Source organism: Pectinophora gossypiella, chromosome 28 (genome assembly GCF_024362695.1).
Source record: "Pectinophora gossypiella chromosome 28, ilPecGoss1.1, whole genome shotgun sequence".
NCBI classification, from domain to species: domain Eukaryota; kingdom Metazoa; phylum Arthropoda; class Insecta; order Lepidoptera; family Gelechiidae; genus Pectinophora; species Pectinophora gossypiella.
Genome location: NC_065431.1, coordinates 940,884 through 964,311, shown reverse-complemented (window position 1 = coordinate 964,311; position 23,428 = coordinate 940,884). Strand labels below are relative to the sequence as shown.

At 39.0% G+C, this 23,428-nt stretch overlaps 1 protein-coding gene across 1 annotated transcript in view; it reads right to left on the bottom strand.

The window, feature by feature from the left end:
* Positions 1–22,307, bottom strand: part of LOC126379073 (fibroin heavy chain-like) — a 73,231-nt gene extending 50,924 nt beyond the window's left edge. Inside the window, exon 1 of the mRNA XM_050027635.1 lies at positions 22,151–22,307. The gene's annotated coding sequence lies outside the window, so the exon portion shown is untranslated. The remainder of the gene's footprint in view (positions 1–22,150) is intronic.
* Between the last annotated feature and the right edge of the window lie 1,121 nt (positions 22,308–23,428).

Here is a 23,428-nt window from a genome sequence, read left to right as displayed (position 1 = left end):
TGTTTACCGGGCTACATCGAACCGGCTTACCTTGTTACGTAACAGCGGTCAGTGTGTCAGCGAAGATATGTTCAACCTCAGCGGTTTAAGCGTGCACTGTGACTTTTTCCCAATCTATAAGTACTTTAATTTTGGGATTTTTGTACATAACATAAACAGCCTATATACGTCCCACTGCTGGGCACAGGCCTCCCCTCAATCAACCGGAGAGGGTATGGAGCATACTCCACCACGCTGCTCCACTGCGGGTTGGTGGAGGTGTTTTTACGGCTAATAGCCGGGACCAACGGCTTAACGTGCCCTCCGAAGCACGGAATCATCTTACTTTTTCGGGTACAATCAGGTGATTCAAGCCTGAAAAGGGATTTTTGTAATAAATAATAATAAATAAAGCCTTATTTTCTGCCACACAGACCCACACAGACAGATTAACAAACAACATAACGACATAACAAAGGCATAACTATAACATCTGTATGAGAGACTGGTGTCTGTACTAGGATGCCCTGTATGGCAGATCACCAGCCTCTCCACACTCCAAATCAGGTGCTAGGTATTTTATCATGTTTAAGTTACAGTTTTTGTTTTTTGAGGAGCTCGGTGGCGCAGCGGTAAACGCGCTCGGTCTGCGATTGTTGAAGTTAAGCAACTTTCGCAAAGGCCGGTCATAGGATGGGTGACCACAAAAAAAAAGTTCATCTCGAGCTCCCCCGTGCTTCGGAAGGCACGTTAAGTCGTTGGTCCCGGCTGCATTAGCAGTCGTTAATAACCACCAATCCGCACTGGGCCCGCATGGTGGTTTAAGGCCCGATCTCCCTATCCATCCATAGGGAAGGCCCGTGCCCCAGCAGTGGGGACGTTAATAGGCTGGTGATGATGATGATGATGGCTTTTGTGTGATTACAATTCTGCCAGAGTGTCACGTTTGAGCATATAGAGGTAAAAGTAGGTGCGCAGTGCAAACAACTGTCAAATATTGCTTTCTTTGATGAATTGCTTCGATGTGGCCATTATAACTCCCAGGTTTTCTTATACAACACAATGGTGCTAATTGCTGTAAACACCATCTAATTTTATTTTAAGTTCATCGACAAGCATAAAATTTATGAAACACACGTCAGTTTTAAGCACAAATCTAAAACAACTGTCTAAAAATTTTACATTGACCAGTAACCGACAGAATTATGTTGACAGCACACGTCAAACGGTTTGCATACCAGCGAGATACCTTTATGATTCGTCCGACCGTCGTTCGAACTATTCGTTTACTCATTCTTTCTAAAATTAAGAGCTGTCAATCATCCGTCCCTTTCCTTTTCGGTGGATAAGAAAATGACGGGTATAACTTAAAATAAAATTAAAATTAATTATTTGTACTTTGTACAAAAACGCGCATAAAGATTTTCATAACATTGAATGCGGATTTCCATATATAACATAAACCTATGAGTAACGCATTCAAAATATTTGTTTAAGATATTTAAATAGACGGTTTTTTTTAATTATTACCATAATCACATTTGTTTAAGTTTTTTTGCTTGTTTTTACAACGTTTGAAGTCAGATTTTGACTACTAATTTAGTTCTCAGTTTTTTTTTGTGTTAAAATGGCTGCTATCTAATCGATCGATTCAGCCGGTCGTTTAGTTAACGGACATTTTTAATCTATTCATCCATAATTTCCCGTGTTCTTTTTTTGAATTTTATTATTTAAAGAAACTCGTATTCATTTTTTTATTATTATTTTGTTTTTTTTTCTTTGTAACATCAACGGCCTACGTGGTCCAGTGAGCGTTGTGCTCACGATCCGGAGGTCCCGGGTTCGAATCCTGGTGCGGCTAATTACAAAAATCTCGTTGTGATCCCTAGTTTGGTTAGGATATTGCAGGCTGATCACCTGATTGTCCGGAAGTAAGATGATCCGTGCTTCGGAAGGCACGTTGTCGTTGGTCCCGGTTACTACTTAATACTGAAGTAAGTTCGTAATCGTTACTTGAGTCACGTCAGGGGCCTTTGGCGGCTCAATAATAATCCTGACACCAGTTGATGAGGTTGGTCATCCACCTCACAACTCACAGGATGAGATGAATTCATTGTAAGATAATCCCGTCGCTATAAGCCGTAACATCTCCACCAAACCGCAGTGGAGTAGCATGGTAAAGTATGCTCCATATCCTTCCGTTTGTATTTTTCCTGAGCCGAGGTCCGCGCCCAACTGGGCACCCTCAGGCCTGTTGTCTTAAACGTTGTACCGGGTGAGAGCCTTCAGCGTTCCCCATTTGTCCGGCCAAGTAGTTAATGCCATCTGCGGCAAATCTACAATAAGTCACGTCTAAAAGAAAAAAAGGTGGGTACTCTTAGCTTAGTGACATGTTGATGGGTGATGGCATAGAATAAGGAGATAAGGAACGGAAACTCTCCCCACCAGCGGCTGAGCTAGGTTTACCTCACCCCCTCGGCCTCGGTATGTTATTCAATTATCTAATACCAAGAAATTAATAAGGAAAGACATTGATTGAATGTGACACAACTGTGTCAAATGACCCCAGAGGGTCACGATTTTGACCCTAGGGTCACTTAGCTCACTCGTTACTTCGTTTCGTAACGAATTCCGTTTAGATGTAGGTCAGTAGGACCTCATTTGAATAAACAACTTAATTTTATTATGAATTTAGAGCTAAATAAGTTGGTAAACATCTCGTCAAAAAAAAAAAAGATCCGGCCAAGTCATAGTCTTCGGAGAAGTCATTTAAAAAAACATATTATATCGAAACACCTCTCTCTTTTTCTTTTTTTAAGTTGTAGATTTGCCGCAAATACTAGCATGGAAAATGCTGCACCGACAAGAGCGTGGCTCTTAAATTGATGATGATGAGATTTGCCGCGTACGGCATTAACACGTGGCCGGACAAATGGGGTGCGTTAAAGGCTCTCATCCCGTAAGAAGCACCTCGCAAGTTTATGTTTCGTAAGGTTTTAAATCACAAAAATACTAAGTCAATAGGAGTAGTTATAAAAATATATATATATATATGAGAATAAAAAAAAGTAAATTAAAGGTAAAGTTGACTATTGTTCCAAATTCGAATCAAATCAAATATATTTTACTGTACACAAACAAAATATACAAACATTTTAGTAAGCGTACAAATGGGCGGCCTCGAATCCTCGAATTCGAATTTCGAATTTTATTCAATTCATATTTCGAATTTTGTTTTGTTTTTTTGTCAATGAGAAGGGCTTTTTGGCGGGAAACGGGAACGGGACAGTTGCTTTCTTCATTGAATAATCTAAATAATTAATACGAAGTGGTGTTTTGTGGTTAATGATCGCATTAAGTTAGTCGGAAGACATTCGCGAGTGTTATTATATTGGAGTATTCAATAAACAAAGTGTATCTGCCTATTTTCGCTTCGTGTCAGGAAGCCGCTTCATAACTCAAAAGTTTATGCGGACTTTTGAGTTAATTCGTTTGGGGTTCGGAGTAGGAGTCTACTCCGAGGGTGGGGGCTTAGGTTTCATCATCATCACCTTTCATCATTTCATTAATCATCAAGAAAAAAAATACGTCAGACATGGCTGTATGGGCATAGTTCCCTTTGCCTTACCCTTCGGGGAAAAGAAAAACAAAAAAAAAAATGGCAATGAGAAGTTGATGTTGACATAAAGTTTTATATATTTTTTTGTATGTTTGTTTTTTATTTGTGCTGGCGAGGACTGGTTGTAAAATGTACATACTCTACTCTGCCTACCCTTTGGGAGATACAGGCGTGATGCTCTGTTCTTTCGTTACTTGTACGTCCGCGTTATTGTAACTTACAAATATTGCAACGGTTTTTAACACTTTTAGCAATAAGTCAAGGTCCATTACTGTATGACGAATTGTTTTTTTTTTACAAACTTATGATGTGTATGACATTTTCTCTCAATTATATTTTAGTTGACCGATGCGCTCAATCAAAGTTGTTATGCAAAATCTCTCTTGTGTTGTCAAAACTAACCTTGGACATAGAGTAAAGACTGATGTAACGCACAGAACGGCAACTCACCCCGCGCTAGTGAGATAAAATGCCTATTTCTCCCATCTGTGCCGTGTTTAACAAAACTTACAAGTCTACACGTTTACACGCTACAAGTTACTCACAAGTAAATTATGGTGTCAGGGTTATTACTGAGCCGCCAAAGGCCCCTGACATGGCTCATGTAACGACTACACTCTTACTTTCGGACAACCAGGTGATCAGCCTGTAATGTCCTAACCAAACTAGGGGTCACAAAGTAATGTTTGTGATGTGTCCCCACCAGGATTCGAACTCGGGGCCTCCGGATCGTGAATCCAACATTCAACCAAGGAGGACGTTCTTACTTTAGTCAAAATGGCCGGAAACCGCTATGGAGTAAGATAGCGGTAGGATAGTCTGTCTCGTTCACACTTCTGCATTAGTCGCGACCAGTGTTGCCAACTTAGTGGATTTTCCACTAGATCTGGTGGTTTAGACATGTGGTTCGGCGAAAAAATATTAGTTTTAGTGGCTAGTGGATTTTTTAGTGGATTAGAGTCCTTCCAGTTAGCGGTAAGTGACGAATTTAACCACTAACACAACCGAATATGGTTTATGAGTTACTTGAGCGAAAGAACCAATATAGTTTATTTATTAGTACATAATACATACAATAAGTTTCAGATTGAGTAAGATCAAGATGCCTAAGCCACAGTACACCCAAAAGTTTCGTGATTGTTGGTTACGTGACCCAGTTTTAAGGGATTGGTTGCAAATAGTCGAAAGCACTGGTGATCCAGTTGCTAAGTGCAAATTATATGGTATATTATTAAGGAATCATTATTAATAATAATTGAATAATTTACCCTGTCTCTAGCACGTCTTTACCTACGACGCGGCGCTAAAGAGGGGGAAAAACATCCCACGATCTGATTGCACTGATTCGGCTTTGGGTTGTCTAGTGATTCTATAGTCTCTGCTTACCCCGGTGGGAAGTAGGCGTGAGTTTATGTATGTATGTATGTATTTTATCTAGTGAAATTCTGGTGGTTCGAGAGACCGCTCAGTTTTAGTGGTTTCTGGTGGTTTGCACGGCCGCATTTGGTGGGCTGGTGAAAATAAAGTTGGCAACACTGGTCGCGACACGGTACGAAACAGATTTTTGTACAAAGTGTCCTAGGTGTAGCACTAGTCAATAACTCTCCTTTGCTACACCGCAGTCCGGTAAAAATAACATTTAAAATGAACGTCGACCTATCAACAAAAGATATGATAAATTCATTGTTGCCAACTTTAACGACGTTTTATAATAATGAGCTGTTAAAATTTAAATAATACATCTTTTTAACGCGATAGAATGATCGATAAAGACATAACAGAAGATAAAACATAAACAGCCTATATACGTCCCACTGCTGAGCATACTCCACCACGCTGCTCCACTGCGCTATTTTACGGCTAACAGCCGGAACCAACAGCTTAACGTGCCCTCCGAAGCACGGAATCATTTCACTTTTTCTGACAATCAAGTGATTCAAGCATGCAAAGTCCTTACTAAACAAATGACAGTCTTACAAAGTGATTTCGACAATGTTCCCATCGGGAATCGAACCCGGACCTCCAGATCGCGAGCCTAACGCTCTAACTACTTGACCACGGAGGCTGTGAATGACATACACAATACACATGTATAAATGTCTGTTTGTGTATATAAAATATGTGTGGAATAAATAGTCAAGGTTATGTACCAAATTATTAGCATAAATCTCATATATTTTGTTAGTTAGATACCGGACCTAGAAGACAATAAAAGGGTATAGCGAGGTAAGGAAGACGAAATGGCCCCCATGGCCCATGACGGAATTATCATTTGTACTGGTATTGGCACTCTAAAAGAATACGAAATGTAAGGTCGTTGACCCCTGACCTTGACCTGTCTTTGAGATATTCGAGAAAGTTCGTACGCGCGCCGAGTTTTTTCAAAATTTTTTTTCCGAAAAACTATAAAAGCTAGAAGGATGGGACCAATTGCGTATAATTAGGGATACTTTGAAAAATATTCTGAATTTTTTTCAGAGTTCTGGTGAAATGACAACTGTGCAAAATAATTAAACAAAATATAAATATATTTTTTTAGTACTGTTCTATTATGTTTACCGCGCCAAAAAAAATATATAATACTCTTTGATTTATATACTTACACCACACAAAAACTGATTAAAATCAAAGAGGCGCTTCTTGAGTAATTATGAATTTACTTAGTGTGCGTACGGCTGGTAGGAACTAATTAAAGAGGTCGTTTTTAGATTAATTATTATAATTACATGTTAAACATAATTTTAATCATCATCATCACTGTTTTCATTTATTACAACATTGACTGCATCATTTGAAAATATTTCCGACAGAATTTCAGCAGGACGTAAAATGCGAGATAGATATCTCGCATGAGCTAAGTAATATAATTATTACACTTGCGGCATATGAAAATCGACTTGCGAAAATCGTATTTTGGGCAAAAGAAAACCCATTTATGCAAACCGTTTACAATTTGTACTACGAACTAGAGTTTTAAGTTTAGCATCCTGTAGCACTTTCTTCATAATAGTGGCATCATTTTCCGTACCATAAATTGGCCCAGCAAAATCAACTAAAAACCCGTTCGTAGTACAGATTGTAAACAGTTTGCATAAATGGGTTTTCTTTTGCCCAAAATACGATTTTCGCAAGTCGATTTTCATATATCGCAAGTGTAATAATTATATTATTTAGCTCATGCGAGATATCTATCTCGCATTTTACGTCCTGCTGAAATTCTGTCGAAAGTATTTTCAAATGATGCAATCAATGTTGTAATAAATGAAAAAAACCGACTTCAAACGCAAAACTAAAAAGCAATAAATAAATTTACTTCGCACAAAGTAATAAGTACGTATTTTCAATTAGTTAATTATTTTATAAATCTGAAGCCGGTGCCAAGGAAATGCTACAACGAAGTACCGATTCATATATTTTTCAATACTGATTGTTTTGTAATTTTTTGTTTGACATTGTTTTGTAATTGCTTTGATATAGGTATTAAACAATATTGTGTGTACATAGTAATTTGATATTGTAGTAGGGTTGTTGTAGCATTTACTTGGCACCGACTTCAGAATTATAAATTAATTAACTAATTGAAAATACGTACTTATTACTTTGTGCGAAGTAAATTTATTTATTGCTTTTTAGTTTTGCGTTTGAAGTCGGTTTTTTTTTTGTTAAAAATTTTATTTTATTTTACGATTTTAAGTGATGGTTAGACCGAGCAAGGATGCAGACAGACAGATTTTCTGATTTATATTCATATATAGTAATATAATATATTATTAGTAGTGATCACAATTATTATTGATGAACATGTTTACACACACACACTCACACACGCGCTAACGCACACGAGCACACGCGCACGTACACACGCACACACACAGATACACGCACACACACAGACACACGCACACACACACACACACACACACACACACACACACACACACACACGCCCGCGCGCGCACACACACGCACACACACACACACACATGTGTATGTGTACATACACACATGTGGTTGTCAGTGGAAGCTGCTATCATACACACTCACGCATACATATAGATACAGTAGATTTCGCGTGGTTCGCTCGCTGCTAAAGCAGCTCGCGTGTCCTGTTTATTCGAAATTGTCCCTCTTTGTATGGCGGCCATCTTGTTTTTCCGCCATTTTGTTTTATTTCACCGGCGACAGAATTTGACCAAGATTTAAATGGGTGTCGTGGAAACAAACAAAATCCAGGTGCAATAGGTTTGCCAGACCGTAGGATGTCTCCCTGATTGGGAGCAGTTTTCAAAGATGACGTTCCGATCACACCCCTATACATCATTTTTACCCCCAAGACATTTTCTGAAAAAACAAAATTTTGTATGGCGGCCATCTTGTTTTTTCGCCATTTTGTATTTTTTTCACCGGCCATTAAATTCGACCAAGATTTAAATAGGTTTCGTGAAAGAAAAATTGGTTCAGGTGTGATAGTTTCGCCAGGCCGTAGGGTGTCACCCTGATGCGGAGCAGTTTTCGAAAATCGGGAAGTACTTCCATACTTAACATGACGATCCGATCACAACCCCGATATATATTTTATATCCCGAGACATTTTCTGAAAAAACAAAATTGTGTATGGCGGCCATCTTGTTTTTCCGCCATTTTGTTTTTTTTTACGCGCTATGGAATTTGACCAAGATTTAAATAAGTGCTCTGAAAGAAATATTGGTTCACGTGCGATAGTTTTGCCAGGCCGTAGAGTATCTCTCTGATGCGGAGCAGTTTTTGGTGACCAGAAAGTATTTCCGTACTCTACATGACGTTTTGAGTAAGCGCCCCATACATTATTTTTACCCAAACGGGCTTCTTCCAAAATCGACAAAATTTTGTATGGCGGCCATCTTTTTTTTCCGCCATTTTGTTTTTTTGCACCGGCGATTGAATTTGATCAAGATTTAAATACGTTTCGTGAAAGAAAAATTGCTCCAGGTTGTATAGTTTTGCCAGGCCATAGGGTATCTCCCTGATGCTGACCAGTTTTCGAAGGTCGGGAAGTTTTCCCGAAGCCTAAAGATCGATCCGATCAATATGACTTTACAAACGCACTAGTCGCTCCTACGATTTTTGAAAATTCCCCTCGATTTCTCTGGTCTTCCATCATCAGATCCTGACTTCCTTGACATGGGACCCCCTTGGGTATATCTCCTTTCAAACAAAAAAAGAATTATCAAAATCGGTTCATATACGACGAAGATATGCCCGAACAAACATAAAAAAAAAAAAAAAAAAAAAAAAAAAAAAAATATACGGTCGAATTGAGAACCTCCTCCTTTTTTGAAGTCGGTAAAAATAGTGATGATGATGATTAAAATTCTGTTTAACATGTAATTATAATAATTAATCTAAAAACGACCTCTTTAATTAGTTCCTACCAGCCGTACGCACACTAAGTAAATTCATAATTACTCAAGAAGCGCCTCTTTGATTTTGATCAGTTTTTGTGTGGTGTAAGTATATAAATCAAAGAGTATTATATATTTTTTTTGGCGCGGTAAACATAATAGAACAGTACTAAAAAAATATATTTATATTTTGTTTAATTATTTTGCACAGTTGTCATTTCACCAGAACTCTGAAAAAAATACAGAATATTTTTCAAAGTATCCCTAATTATACGCAATTGGTCCCATCCTTCTAGCTTTTATAGTTTTTCGGAAAAAAAATTTTGAAAAAACTCGGCGCGCGTACGAACTTTCTCGAATATCTCAAAGACAGGTCAAGGTCAGGGGTCAACGACCTTACATTTCGTATTCTTTTAGAGTGCCAATACCAATACAAATGATAATTCCGTCATGGGCCATGGGGGCCATTTCGTCTTCCTTACCTCGCTATACCCTTTTATAAAATCCTGTTTAAATAGTGGATTGGGTACTATTTTTATTAAGAATTTTAATAAGTTAAAAAACCACTGTGGTTCTGTGTGTCACCTGGGGCCTGTTTAATAAAACTTACAATTGTAAATTACAACGACAATTTGATGTTCATTACGTAGCTAATATGAAACTGTAAAATATTCGTGATCACACACTCCGCAATGTACATCAAATTGTCATTGTAATTTACAATTGTAAGTTTTATTAAACAGGCCCCAGCTTGTTTCTCAAACGGGGAGCGCGGGTTCGAACCCCGGTAACGGACTTTCGCCAACGAGATTTATTTTAGAGAATTTATCTTGTGCTTCGTTATCTGAGGAGCTCGGTGGCGCAGCGGTAAACGCGCTCGGTCTGCGATTGTTGAAGTTAAGCAACTTTCGCAAAGGCTGGTCATAGGATGGGTGACTTGAGATAAATTCCACTTGATATTGACTTAGAATCATGGTCTGAATCACCCATCAAAGTTTTTTCATGTCATTAACACCCTGTATAGGCTGTTTATGTTATGTTTATGTAAAAACCCAATAAGTTGTCATAGCAACAATATTACTACTAAAAAAGGAACTTTAAAAACGTAATAACTTTATATTCAAAGGATTCCTACTTAACAAATAAATTATAATACTTATTTGTTATCGAAAGGTCAACATTATTGCTGTTTGAATAAGTTTAAGGCCAGGCGCGCACTACGAGTTTTTCGCCGCGCGGCAGAAAAAAGCTGCGGCATAATGTTGCATAAGGTTCATCATATCCATCTTTGGACTTCGTATCAACAGTGGCTGCAAGTTGTCTTTGATTACTTGTGGCTCTGCCCACCCCATTAGGGATTACGGGCGTGAGTTTATGTATGTATGTATGTAATGTCGCACTGTAATTCTGTATCAAACAGTTATAAATTGTACAGTCATGAGCAATATAATGTACTCACTTCAGGACTCTGTCGCACTAACATATTTGACATTTAGTGAGACTAACAGTTCGATTTGTCAAAAAAGTTAATGTGACATGGTAACATATTAATGCTCGTGACCGTATTGCGCGCACTTGACAGCAGAGCCACCGCAGTTTTTTTTTTACTTATTGTAGATTTGCCGCAGATGGCATTAACCACGTGGCCGGACAAATGGGGAGCGCTGAAGGCTCTCACCCGATACAACGTTTAAGACAACAGGCCTGAGGGTGCACAGTTGGGCGCGAACCTCGGCTCAGGGCGTCGTCTGAGAGGAAAATATTGGAATTAATCGACCCTAATGGGTCGATAGCGATAAGCGCTGAATGAGGGAAATCGTCGACCACGCCGGCGGGGTCGGTATCGGGGTCCTGAAGTGTTTGGTGTCGCGAGCTGATTGGCTGCCTCTATGGCAGCCACCGCAGCGGCGCAGTATTACAGTGCGACATTATGCCGCTGCTTTTTTCTGCCGCGCGGCGAAAAACTCGTAGTGCGCGCCTGGTCTTAAGATAAAAAAAAACTTACTTAATCTAAAAGTTTAAATACAATTATGGTCGAAAACCTGTTATGAACGGCCATAACAATATGTCAAATCTTGTCCCTTGTTATCTAGGAATTTGTAAGCTTTAATGCTTTTGGCAATTTATGATAAAACATTGTGATGTCTCTGTTGATTTGATGTATTCGTTTATCTTCGCTTTATAGTGCTTTTGTGACTTAGGTGGACGTAAATCCGTCAAATAGTTAATGCCATCTGCGGCAAATCTACAATAACATAAAACATAAACAGCCTATATACGTCCCACTGCTGGGCACAGGCCTCCTCTCAATCAACCGGAGGGGTATGGAGCATACTCCACCACGCTGCTCCAATGCGGGTTGGTGGAGGTGTTTTTACGGCTAATAGCCGGGACCAACGGCTTAACGTGCCCTCCGAAGCACGGAATCATCTTACTTTTTCGGACAATCAGGCGATTCAAGCCTGAAAAGTCCTTACCAAACAAAGGACAGTCTCACAAAGTGATTTCGAAAATGTCCCCATCGGGAATCGAACCCGGACCTCCAGATCGTGAGCCTAACGCTCTAACCACTAGACCACGGAGGCTGTTCAATATACAATAAGTTACGTCAAAAAAAATAAAATAAAAAAAAACACAATTATTAACTAAAATACAAAATAATAATAAAATACAAAATATTGATCGTAACAGTCAAATTGGCGTACCCTATAATAATGCTCCATACCCCCTCCGGTTGATTGAGGGTAGGCCTGTGCCCAGCAGTGGGACGTATATAGGTTGTTTATGTAATCTATGTAGGTATCATTAATCAATATATCCCCGCTCAGAATCGTATCTGGTGCAACGCATATCGCTGGCTGTTCAACGCGGAAACGCAGCCAGCATTATGGGTACATTTGCACCAGGTACGATTCGAGGCGGGCTTTTTAATTAATATAGTATAGTTTAAGTGTTAATTGTACATAATTTATTTTATTTTGAGTTCTGTTTATTTGTTTTAGTTTTATTTTAATTTTGTATTGTTTCATATTTTTCTAATATTTTTGTTATATAACTGTTTTGTTTATGGTGTAAACAAATTGCAGTGATTAATCAATATTCTGATAAATAGGAAATTAGTGAGCTTTGATATGCAAATTTGACATTGGGCTCAAGACGGATCATTAGGCACTCCTCAAAACTATAAATCTCTTAACAACGTGTCATCAATTCTCCATCACGTTAAATCTGAATGCTTTGGACATAAATTAATTTCAAACAGCCTTCGGCAAAAATTCGCCATTGTACAAGTAACATAACATGAACTCACGACTGTATCCCAATTGGGGTAGTCAGAAGTACATCCATCGCAGATGAACTAAGTACCCACACCTCACCGAGCTTTCTGTTGACCAACGTGCTAGGTGAGCCGTATCGCCGTCTATAATGGTCGAGACAACTGTGTTAGTGAAAACTGCACTTAAGATGAATTCATAACTTTGCTAACACAACATAAGATCACGACTACATCCCAATTGGGGTAGTCAGACGTACATCCATCGCAAGATGAACTAAGTACCCACACCTCACCGAGCTTTCTGTTAGACCAACGTGATAGGTGAGCCGTATCGCCGTCTATAATGGTCGAGACAACTGTGTTAGTGAAAACTGCACTTAAGATGAATTCATAACTTTGCTAACACAACATAAGATCACGACTACATCCCAATTGGGGTAGTCAGACGTACATCTATCGCAAGATGAACTAAGTACCCACACCTCACCGAGCTTTCTGTTAGACCAACGTGATAGGTGAGCCGTATCGCTGTTTATAATGGTCGAGACAACTGTGTTAGTGAAAACTGCACTTGAGACAAATTAATAACTCATTGGTGCAAGTTGAATCACCTGATTGACTGGAAAAGTAAGATAATTCCGTGCTTTGGAGGGCACGTTAAGCCGTTGATCTCGGTTATTAGCCGTAAAAACACACCAAACTGCAGTGGAGCAGCGTGGTGAAGTATGCTCCATACTCCTTTCGGTAGATTGAGGGCAAATCCGGTACCGGGTTTCGAACCGGCGCTCCTTGTTTGACAAGCAAGCCATTTTACCACAGGATCATAATGACATTTTCGTACCAACAATATAGATACAAGGTCTAAGTAGAAAAGAGAAAATCATTTAACTATATTTAACACATCGCAGCGGCCGCGCGTAAGATGGCACTGCGCGTACGCATGTCGTAATATCAAGTTGTAAAGGTCACATACTTTGTCCAAGTAGTGACGTCATGCGGCGGACGAAGGAAAAGGTTTCATCAATATACTTAAATGATTTTTTATCTATATATTTAGAAGTATTTGGTATAATTGGACGAGCACTAGTCCAGTATTTGTAAATAGGTTAAGTTACATGTAAAAGTGTTTTTGTCTGTTGGCAAACCTAATAAATAAATAAAAATAAAATAAATAAAATAATGAATGATATAATGAATGAGGAGCTCGGTGGCGCAGCGGTAAACGCGCTCGGTCTGCGATTGTTGAAGTTAAGCAACTTTCGCAAAGGCCGGTCATAGGATGGGTGACTACAAAAAAAAAATAAGTTCATCTCGAGGTCCTCAGTGCTTCGGAAGGCACGTTAAGCCGTTGGTCCCGGCTGCATTAATAGTCGTTAATAACCACCAATCCGCACTGGGCCCGCGTGGTGGTTTAAGGCCCGATCTCCCTATCCATCCATAGGGAAGGTCCGTGCCCCAACAGTGGGGACGTTAATGGGCTGATGATGTGAGTATGGGGAACTGTCAAAACTACCTGTAACCTGACTGTCGGTTACGTTATTTATGTATCTTTATGATGTAGATCCCGGTGGGAAGATATCACAAAAATCACATTGTGATCCCTAGTTTGGTAAGGACATTACAGGCTGATCACCCGATTGTCCGAAGTAAGATGATCCGTGGCTCGGAAGGCAGGTTAAGCCGTTGGTCCCGGTTACTACTTACTGATGTAAGTATGTAGTCGTTACATGAGCCATGTCAGGGGCCTTTGGCGGCTCAATAGTAACCCTGACACCAGGGTTGATGAGGTTGGTAATCCACTTCACAGTCCATACGATAGAAGATGATGTGTCTTCTAATAGCAGCTACAATTATGTGATATAAATCTTGTACATCAACCTTGAAATTCAAGATAACAATACGGTCTATAAAAATATAAAAAAAACCAGTTCACATGCGTATATAAAAATTCACAAAGACGTGAAAAAATGCGTATAAATAAGAAAAAAAACTTAATTGTAACTTTATCTTGTCATCTGCAGAAGTAATTACCACAACAACATAACATAGCGTATACCGAAGAGGAAGGCAGAGATGACTCTACAGTCATGAGCAATATAATTTACCCACTTTAGGACTCTGTCCCACTAACATATTTGACATTTAGTGAGACTTACAGTTCAATTTGTCAAAAAAGTTAATGTGACATGGTACCAAAGTGTATACATATTAATGCTCGTGACCGTACACTCAATCTTCGCCTTTTTTTGACGTTTTCCCTCAATCAGCGCTTATCGCTATCGACCCATTAGAGTCGATGAATTCTTTCAAATATTTTTTCCTCTCAGACGACGCCCTGAGCCGAGGTTCGCGCCCAACTGGGCACCCTCAGGCCTGTTGTCTTAAACTTTGTACCGGGTGAGAGCCTTCAGCGCTCCCCATTTGTCCGGCCAAGTAGTTAATGCCATCTGCGGTAAATCTACTATAAGTCACGTCAAAAAAGCCGCAGATGGCATTAACTACTTGGCCGGACAAATGGGGAGCGCTCAGGGCTCTCATAAGGTACTTACACAAATTTAAGCCATCAGGCCTGAGAGTGCTTATTTGAACCTCGACTTTCGAACCTGAAATCCTGACTAATTTCATTAATCCACTAAGATTGAAGATACAACTCGAAGACAGATATATTCAATTAATATTATTTAGAAATACATTTAATGCAAGAATACCAGTAGCTTAATCAATAAGTTATTCATATCTTAAGATTATAAATTACTATATACAATGGCGAACGTAAAGTTAATGCAATTTATTACACGATTTACAATTTATACAAATATGGTCAATGCACGCATGAAATCCTTAGTTACAAGAGTGAATATAACATTATATCACGCCTGTGGAGTTCGGTGAGGAGCTCGGTGGCGCAGCGGTAAACGCGCTCGGTCTGCGATTGTTGAAGTTACGCAACTTTCGCAAAGGCCGGTCATAGGATGGGTGACCACAAAAAAAAAGTTTTCATCTCGAACTCCTGTGCTTCGGAAGTCACGTTAAGCCGTTGGTCCCGGCTGCATTAGCAGTCGTTAATAACCATCAATCCGCACTGGGCCCGCGTGATGGTTTAAGGCCCGATCTCCCTATCCATCCATAGGGAAGGCCCGTGCCCCAGCAGTGGGGACGATAATGGGCTGATGATGATGATGCTGCAAATCCGGTACCAGGGCTCCGCGTTGAACCCGGTACCAAAGTTCCGCAGTGACTATACCTCTAAATTATTTTCCTCATAGAATAACCATTATAATTCCCAAGAATACGACTTATTATAGATAATAGTAACATACCGTTTACATCCTGATCTATACCAAATAAGGTATAAATGACAGATGAGTAAGAGTTTTTTTTGACGTGACTTATTGTAGATTCGCCGCAGATGGTATTAACTACTTGGCCGGACTAAGAGAGAGGCATCCCGACTCGAGATGACCAGTTCGAGATAAAATGTCGGACTTATTATCACGTTTGTCTTGATAATAATTCATAAATAAGTTAAATATCATCATCAGCCCATTAACGTGCCCACTGCTGGGGCACGGGCCTTCCCTATGGATGGATAGGGAGATCGGGCCTTAAACCATCACGCGGGCCCAGTGCGGATTGATGGTTATTAACGACTGCTAATGCAGCCGGGACCAACGGCTTAACGTGACTTCCGAAGCACAGGAGTTCGAGATGAAAACTTTTTTTTTGTGGTCACCCATCCTATGAGCGGCCTTTGCGAAAGTTGCTTAACTTCAACAATTGCAGCCCGAACGCGTTTACCGCTGCGCCACCGAGCTCCTCAAGTTAAATATATAATGTTTTTCGTTAGTTTTAGATCTGTTTTTATTAAGTACTTATTAATCAAAATTTCATAATTTATCTTGCTTCTAGGGCACGAAACAATTCGAGATCCCGTGGGATTGGAAATATCAGGATCCTCTGACACCAGGGTAGATGGATTTGGTAACTCACGTCACAAGCCACACGATAGAAGAAAGTGATTTCGACAATGTCCCCATCGGGAATCGAACCCGGACCTCCGGATCGTGAGCCCAATGCTCTAACCACAATATAAATAATAAAAACCCCATCATTCCAAGGAATAGTTGTGAGTTTAAATTATTTGTAAATTACGATGAATCATTTGATGACATAAACAATTTTATAATAATAATATGCAGGAATTTAAATTGTCGTAGCTATAATATGACATCTTCTGTTACATAGTAAGCTCTTGTAGGTAAATAATTATTTATTTGTCATCAATCTGAAGGTCCGGGTTCGATTCACGTCGACATTGTCGAAATCACTTTGTGTGAGGGTTTGTTTACCCCGGTGGGAAATAGGCGAGAGTTTATGTATGTACAAACACAGAGAATACAATCAGTTGAGCAGAGACTATGGAATTCCATTTGCTTCAATCGTGACACACTTCTCTTGCTTCCTCCAAATTTATCAATTGTTTCATACACGGCCGCCGGTTCTGAATAGATCGTACTGAACCTTTTCTAAGGACATCTCCAATTTGGTCAATGTACGTCCTTCTAGGTCTTCCTCTGCCAGCCCTACCACCGCTTTCGTAATCCTATTACCCTTCATCCGCTCTACGTGTCCAAACCAACTTAAAATTCCCTTCTCAATCTCAGTCACTATATCGTCTTTTACACCACATCTCTCTTATCACACTGTTTCTCACTCTATCACTCAACTCAACACCGCAGATGCTACGCAAAGACCTCATTTCTACGACATTAATCCTACTTTCATGCTTCTTCTGCCATTACTACCAACCTCGTCAACCCTGGTGTCAGGGTTACTATTGAGCCGCCAAAGGCCCTGACATGACTCATGTAACGAAACTTACATCGGTAAGTAGTAACCGGGACCAACGGCTTAACGTGCTGGAGCACGGATCATCTTACTTTCGGACAATCTAGTGATCAGCCTGTAATGTCTTAACCAAACTAGGGATCACAAAGTGATTTTTGTGATATTTCCCCACCGGGACCTCCGGATCGTGAGTCTAACGCTCAACCACTGGACCACGGAGGTTTGTGTGAACCTTAAAAACTGTTAATGGAATTCTATAGTCTCTGCTTGCGCCGGTGGGAAATAGGCGTGAGTTTATGTATGTATGTTAAAAACTGTCTTTTGGGTTTTTTGTGTATGGACCCTAAAGATGTTAGAACCCTGGAGATGTCCTTAGAAAAGGTTCAATACGATCTACTCTGAACCGGCGTGCGTGTATGAAGCGATTGATGAATGTGGAGGAAGCAAGAGAAGTGTGTCAGGATCGAAGCAAATGGAATTCTATAGTCTCTGCTTACCCCGGTGGGTAATAGGCGTGAGTTTATGTATGTATGTATGTATGTACCCTAAAGAGTCTTTTCTTAAAAAAAAAACATGTCGACGATGATATTAAGGCTTATTTACATACTGTCTTGTACAGCATCCGGTATGACGCCAAAAAGTTACGTAACGAAGTGAATAATGTCGGATTATAAACATTTAAAGATGTTTTTTGGGGTTTACCTGATTTTTAACAGCCTCCGTGATCTATTGGAGCGTCCTCTGGAGGTCCGGGTTCGATTCTCGATGGGGACATTGTCGAAATCACTTTGTGAGACTGTTCTTTGGTTCTTTGGTAAGGACATTTCTAGAATCACCTGATTGTCTGAAAAATATGTTGATTCCGTGCTTCGGAGGGCACGTTAAGCCGTTGGTCCCGGCTATTAGCCGTGAAGCCGCAGTGGAGCCATACCCCCTCCGGTTGATTGAGGGGAGGTCTGTGCCCAGCAGTGGGACGTATATAGGCTATTTATGTTACTGGATTTTTAAGGTCTTATTATTCAACTGATGACAGAAATAACGTATAAGTGCGAGGGAGATAGACAATCCACGCGTTCAAGATTAAATAAAGACTAAGGGGTGAGGATAATGATTCTTTTATTTTTAATAATATACGCCGAAGGCTGTAATAATAAGTACAGTCACGAGTGCTAATATGTATACACTTTGAAACCATGTCACATTAACTTTTTTGACAAATTAAACCGTAACTCTTATTAAATGTCAAATATGATAGTGCGACAGGGTTCTAAAGTGGGTACATGATTGTACGTCATTTTATCACGTTTTCTATGACGTCACAGTGTGCTTTTTCATACAAATCCCAGAGTGATTTCGTGTTTTGACGTTTAGTAAAAAGTAACTGATTTGACTAGTTGGAAACTACCCTATTAGTATCCTTTATTCAATCCCCGGATAATTCTGGGTAAAACTCGTTTCTACCCGGGTCGGTGCGGTCTATTAAAAACTACGCGAATTAACCACAAAACCAATAAAAAAAGGACTTGAAAAAGCTTGAAATGGCAACCTTCACTTATGTACTGCTTTCATAATCCTGTGAAAGAGATGTCAAGATGATCCGTGCTTCGGAAGGCACGTTAAGTCGTTGGTCCCGGTTACTACTTACTGATGTAAGTAGTCGTTACATGAGCCATGTCAGGGGCCTTTGGCGGCTCAATAGTAACCCTGACACCAGGGTTGATGGGGTTGGTAATCCACCTCACAACTCACATGAAAGAAGATAATCCTGCATTATAACTGGACAAATGATGAGCGTTAAAAGCTCACACTTGCTCGGAACATCATTTGTCTAAAGCCTCCTATAGCCAAATTAGGCTAGCAGCCGTTCAGAAGGTCACAGGTTCATTCTCGGTGTGTGTAGGTTTGACGCGTCATTGTCTATTTTAAGTATCATTTGTTTGGTGTAAGTGTTACCTTTATAATTATAATTGTTCTTGTAACAGCCTCCGTGGTCTAGTGGTAAGAGCGTTAGGCTCACGATCTGGAGGTCCGGGTTCGATTCCCGATGGGGACATTGTCGAAATCACTTTGTGAGACTGTCCTTTGTTTGTAAGGACTTTTCAGGCTTGTATCACCTGATTGTCCGAAAAAGTAAGTTGATTCCGTGCTTCGGAGGGCACGTTAAGCCGTTGGTCCCGGCTATTAGCCGTAAAAACACCTCCACCAACCCGCAGTGTAGCAGCGTGGTGGAGTATGCTCCATACCCTCTCCGGTTGATTGAGAGGAGGCCTGTGCCCAGCAGTGGGACGTATATTGGTTATTTATGTTATGTTATGTTATGTTCTTGTAACTTCATAAGATTTGTACGCGTATGTATGTATGTCTATGTATATTATTATACACTGCATGTCTCCTTATCACGTAGGTCAGCTGGAAGAAATCTCTTTCTCAGAGATAAGCTTACCTGTACTGTTTGTTTTCTTTGTGTGTTTGTTTCTGTGTTCTATTGTGTACAAATAAATACCTTTATCCGATCCGTGCTTCGGAAGGCACGTTAAGACGTTGGTCCCGGTAACTACTTACTGATGTAAGTACGTAGTCGTTACATGAGTCATGTCAGGGGCCTTTGGCGGCTCACCTCACAACCCACACGATAGAAGAAGAAGAATACCTTTATGAATAAAGGATGAACAGAAAGCTCAGTGATGTGTGGATACTTAGTTCATCTTGCGATGGATGTATCTCTGACTACCCTACACCATCACTAATTTAAGAGCCACGCTCTTGCCGGTGTAGCATTCTCCATTCTTGTCTATCAAAGACCAAATCCTTCACCTCCTTATAAGACACGACGTTCGCCTTCTCTTTAATCTGTTCTATGTAAGCTCTTCCTGCTCTTCTGACTACCCCAATAGGGGTGTAGTCGTGATCTTATGTTATGACTTAGAAAGTTCATGATATCCTAAGAATTCGTAGCAAACGTGTCTGCAAGTTGCCTCCTGTTGTTTTTATGGCTCTGCCCACCCCATTACGGATTGCAGGCGTGAGTTTATGTATGTATGAGTGTATTACAAAATTGATGACGAAATCAAAAATATTTTTATGAATTTTAATTTTAAAGTTGTTAAATGGGATTATTTTTCCTGAATAAATTGTAATAATTTATAATAAATTAATTATTAATTGTGACCTCTAAGGTCGAATCGATATTGAATAATAATGTACACTTCTGAATAAAATTCTGTTTTTTTTATTAAAAAACGTCGCGAGGCAAAACTAAAATTACTAAAATTCATCATCATCATCATCTCCTTAGCGTTATGCCGTCACAGGGTCCGCTTACCTAACCTGAAGATTTGACAGGTTAGGTTTTTACAGAAGCGACTGCCTGTCTGACCTTCCAACCCTCGAAGGGAAAACCAGCCCAATACAGGTTAAGTCACATACCTCCGAAACGCATTTCTCGGGAATGTGGATTACTTCACGATGTTTTCCTTCACCATTTCATATGTGATATTAAAGTAGAAATATAAACTAGAAATTAAATTTTGAATCACTCATAAGGTAAATAGTTATGTACTTATAGTCCCAACTGGGATGTGAACCCATAACCTTCGGAATTGAACGCACACGTTCTCGTCACAAAACACGTAGAAAAAAAAACGAAACAAAATGTGGACTTATCTCTAAACGAGATATCTTCCAGTCACAAACAACCTAGCCAACCTAACTTATTATAAAAGGACTATTTTTTTATTAAGTTAGAAATTCATATTTTATATGTTAGAAATTCAGACTTGTCTACTTCAGCTACTTCCACAGCATAATGTCTTACGGTATTTTATTGTGGGGTCGAGCCGCTGATGTAGAAACTATTTTCATTATTCAAAAAAGGGCAGTTCGAGCTATTTATAATCTGCGTTGTCGGGACTCTTTAAGGGAGCTGTTTAAAGAAATAAATATACTGACGGTCGCAAGTCAATATATTTATGAAAACATTATGTATGTGCGTAAAAATGTATCTCTCCTTCCGAGAAACTGTGAAAGGCATACTTACAATACAAGGAATAAAAATAAAATTGTTGTTCAAAATTCTAGATTAAGTAAATTAAATTCATCTTTTTTGGGGTTATGTATACGTTTTTACAATAAAATACCAGATAATATTTTAAATTTGTCAGAAAATAAATTTAAAGCTCACGTGAAGCTTACTTTATGTAAAAAAGCTTATTATAAGATTAATGACTACCTAAATGATAAAAATGTCTGGTATTGAATGTGTTCCTCTAGTTATTAAATAACTTGTAATGTATATCCTCATTGGTTTTTAAAAGATGTGTTGCTGTTGCAGTTTCTTGTCATTTCTTCTCCTCAGCCATAACACCTTGCGAAATGACGTAAATTCAAAAATGTTACATTGACCTTCAACAAGTTTATCCATGATAATTACGTTGAATAAATGATTCTGATTCTGATTCTGATATAAGTTAGTGATTTAATAAGACATTTTTAATAAATAATTTTGATTTATTTGAATATTTCATCCATTATACTTAAAATGAATAGTTTTTTAATGTGCTATCAATTTTATTTCAATATTATAAATGAAATAAATTATAAAAAATATAAATTAGGTGTAAGATATTTCTTAAAAGTTCGGTTTAAAAATTTTGCCAAAAATAAATCGTTTTTCGGCGAAAAGTTCCGAACAAAAGACTTCAACGCGCTCACTTTTACAACTTTTTTTCGCACGATTAAATAAAATAATATTTAATAATTATTTATTTTTAAAGATGTTCAAACTTAACATATTTTTATAATTAATATATTTTAAATTCTGAAATTCTTTGAATTTTTTATGACTATCGAGTGATTTGATATTTAATTAAACTTTTTTATTTTTTGTAAAAAACATACTTTTCTATTCCATGCTTTACGAAAAAAAGTGGCAAATACTTAAACTAAAAAAAGTTACAAAAAAAAACATCTTTAAAACACCACTCAAACGCAAAAAATCCGCCATATTTCTTTCACGGAAAAAAAGCAAAAAAATAAAAAAAAACTCACATAATTATCACAACTGGCTACCACTCAACACTGAAACACACAACACACTGAAACCCAACGTTCTTAGTTCGAATATTTAATACTTTTGTGACGTCACCGTTTCTTTTTGCGCGCGCTTAGCTGCGCGTGAGTCTGTATTGAAATAAGCGTCGATCTTCTCTCCGCACGCTTATATACGAGCGTTTATGAAACTTTCTGACCTTACTTGCTTCCTTTATGATCCTTTACGGGTTGCAATTTGAGTCCCTTTTAGATTGTACCCACAGTGGAGCAGCGTGGTGGAGTATGCTTCATACCCCCTCTAGTTCAATGAGTGGAGAGCTGTGCCCAGCAGTGGGACGAATATAAGCTGTTTACATTATGTTCTTGTATGTTCTTAGATCCTACATAACATCACGCCTGTATCCACTAAGGGGTGGGCAGAAGTTTATAATATAGTAAGTATACACTAACATCGAGGAGCTCGGTGGCGCGGCGGTTAATGCGCTCGGTCTGCGATTGTTGAAGTTAAGCAACTTTCACAACAGGCCGGTCATAGGATGGGTGACCACAAAAAAAAAGTTTTCATCTCGAGCTCCTCCGTGCTTCGGAAGGCACGTTAAGCTGTTGGTCCCGGCTGCATTAGCAGTCGTTAATAACCATCAATCCGCACTGGGCCCGCGTGATGGTTTAAGGCCCGACCTCCCTATCCATCCATAGGGAAGGCCCGTGCCCCAGCAGTGGGGACGGTTGATGATGATGATGATGAAAATCCGTTGCGTAGTTTTAAAGATTTAAGCGTACATAGGGATGTAGGGACAGAAAAAGCGACTTTGTTTTATACTATGTAGTGATTCAATTGACGTCTAAACTGCTCCACCATACTAGTTCCTTATTAGAAAATAATTGATTCATTCATTAAAACCATTGGATGCAATCACCTGATTATTATCCGAACACAAGGAAAGAATAACACTTCACATTTACAAGAAGACATAACGATGTCTTCTTTGCAAAATTCAACCCTTAAGGGGATAAAAAAGGTGGAAAAGTTTTTAAGAAATTTTTTAATTTTTAAAGACAGAATCACACAAAGGTTCCTTATGAGACACAAATGAGTTCTAAAAAAGATATTTTGGAAAATCTTTCCGAAACAAACGGGATTTTGCGAAATTCAACCCTTAAGGGGATAAAAAATTTTTAATTTTTAAAGACAGAATCACATAAAGAGTCCTTAAATAACACAATAACAATGTCCTAAAAGGACCCACAAGTTAAATTTGAGACTCTCTCTCACTA